A 3,036-nucleotide genomic window follows, 5' to 3' on the forward strand; every position below is an offset into this window, starting at 1 on the left:
AAGACAGAATGGTGGAATTCACTGCTGAGGAACAGAATAAAGAAAAAAGAATGAAAAGAAATGAAGACAGCCTACGAGACCTGTGGGACAACATTAAATGCACCAATATTCGCATTATAGGGGTCCCAGAAGGAGAAGAGACAGAGAAAGGACCCAAAAAAATATTTGAAGAGATTATAGAAGAAAACTTCCCTAACATAGGAAAGGAAATAGCCACCCAACTCCAAGAAGCACAGAGAGTTCCACGCAGGATAAATCCAAGGAGAAACATGCCAAGACTCACTAATCAAACTGAAAAAAATTAAAGACAAAGAAAAATTATTAAATGCAACAAGGGAAAAATGACAATTAACATACAAGGGAACTCCCATAAGGTTAACAGCTGATTTCTCAGAAGAAACTCTACAAGACAGAAGGGAGTGGCATAATATATTTAAAGTGATGAAAGTGAAGAATCTACAACAAAGATTGCTCTACTCAGCAAGGATCTCATTCAGATTCAATGGAGAAATCTAAAGCTTTACAGACAAGCAAAAGCTAAGAGAATTCAGCACCACCAAACCAGCTCTACAGCAAATGCTAAAGGAACTTCACTAAGTGGGAAACAAAAGAAAAGGACCTACAAAAGCAAACTCAAAACTATTAAGAAAATGGTAATAGGAACATACATATCAATAATTACCTTAAAATGTGAATGGATTAAGTGCTCCAACCAGAAGACCCAGGCTTGCATAAAGGATACAATAACAAGACACATATATATGCTGTCTACAAAAGACACACTTCAGACCTAGGGACACATACAGACTGAAAGTGAGGGGATGGAAAAAGATATTCCATGCAGATGGAAATCAAAAGAAAGCTGGAGTAACAATACTCATATCAGATAAAATAGACTTTCAAATAAAGAATATTACAAGAGACATTATGTGCCCATAATGACCAAGGGATCAATCCAAGAAGAAGATAAAACAATTATATATATATATATACATATATATATATATATGCACCCAACATATGAGCACCTCAATACATAAGGCAAATGCTAACAGCTATAAAAGAGGAAATTGACAGTAACACAATACTAGTGGGGGACTCTAACACCTCACTTACATCAATGGACAGATAATCTGGAAAGAAAATTAATAAGGAAACACAAGCTTTAAATGATACAATAGACCAGATAGATTTAATTGATATTTATAGGACATTCCATCCGAAAAGAGCAGAATATACTTTCTTCTCAAATGCACATGGAACATTCTCCAGGATAGATCACATCTTTGGTCACAAATTAAGCCTCAGTAAATTTAAGAAAATTGAAATCATATCAAGCATCATTTCCAACCAGAACGCTATGAGATTAGAAATAAATTACAGGGGAAAAACTGTAAAAAACACAAACACATGGAGGCTAAGCAGTACGTTAGTAAATAACCAAGAGATCACTGAAGAACTCAAAGGGGAAATCAAAAAATACCTAGAAACAAATGACAATGAAAACACGACGATCCAAAACCTATGGGATGCAGCAAAAGCAGTTCTAAGAGGGAAGTTTATTGCAACAAAATCCTACCTCAAGAAATAAGAAAAACCTCAAATAAACAATCTAACCTTACACCTAAAGGAACAAGAGGAAGTAGAACAAACAAAACTCAAAGTTAGTAGAAGGAAAGAAATCCTAAAGATCAAAGCAGGAAAAAATGAAATAGAAAGAAAGAAAACAATAACAAAGATCAATAAAACTAAAAGCTGATTCTTTGAGAAGATAAACAAAATTGATAAAGCTTTATGCACTCATCAAGAAAAAGAGGGAGAGGATTCAAGTCAATAAAATTAGAAATGAAAAAGGAGAAGTTACTACAGACACCTCAGGAATACAAAGCATCATAAGAGACTACTACAAGCAACTGTGTGCCAATAAAATGGACAACCTGGAAGAAATTGACAAATTCTTAGAAAGATATAACCTTCAAATATTGAGCCAGGAAGAAATAGAGAATATGAACAGACCAATCACAAGGAATGAAATTGAAACTGTGATTAAAGGTCTTCCAACAAAGGTCAAGGAGCAGATGTCTTCACTGGTGAATTCTATCAAACATTTAGAGAAGAGCTAACAGCCATCCATCTCAAACTCTTCCAAAAAATTGCAGAGGAAGGAACACTCCCAAACTCATTCTACAAGACCACTATCACCCTGATACCAAAACCATAGAAAAATAGTACAAAAAAAGAAAATAACAGACCAATATCACTGATGAATATAGGTGCAAAGTCCTCAACAAATACTAGCAAACAGAATCCAGCAACACATTTAAAGGATCATAAACCATGATCAAGTAGCATTTATCCCAGGGATGCAAGGATTCTTCAATATATGCAAATCAATCAATGTGGTATACCATATTAACAAATTGAAGAATAAAAGCCATATGATCATCTCAATAGATGCAGAAAAATGTTTTGCCAAAATTCAACACCGATTTTTGATAAAAACTCTCCAGAAAGTGGGCATAGAGGGAACCTACCTCAACATAATAAGGGCCATATATGACAAACCCATAGCAAACATCATCCTCAATTTTGGAAAACTAAAAGCATTTCCTCTAGGATCTGGAACAAGACAAGTGTGCTACTCTCCCACTATTATTCAACATAGATTTGGAAGTTTCTGCCATGGCAATCAGAGAAGAAAAAGAAATAAAAGGGATCCAAATTGGAAAAGAAGAAGTAAAACTGTCACTTTATGCAGATGACATGGTACTATACACAGAGAATCCTAAAGATGCCACCAGAAAACTACTAGAGCTACTCAATGAATCTCTTAAAGTTGCAAGTTACAAAATGAATACTCAGAAGTCTCTTGCATTCCTATACACTAACAATGAAAGATTAGAATGAGGAATTAATGAAACAATCCCATTCACTATTGCAACAAAAAGAATAAAATACCTAGGAATAAACCTACCTAAGTAGGCAAAATACCTGCAAGCAGAAAAGTCTAAGATATTAACAAAAGAAGTCAAAGAT

The sequence above is a fragment of the Lipotes vexillifer genome, unplaced genomic scaffold (assembly GCF_000442215.2).
Source record: "Lipotes vexillifer unplaced genomic scaffold, Lipotes_vexillifer_v1.1 scaffold682, whole genome shotgun sequence".
Lineage (NCBI taxonomy): Eukaryota > Metazoa > Chordata > Mammalia > Artiodactyla > Lipotidae > Lipotes > Lipotes vexillifer.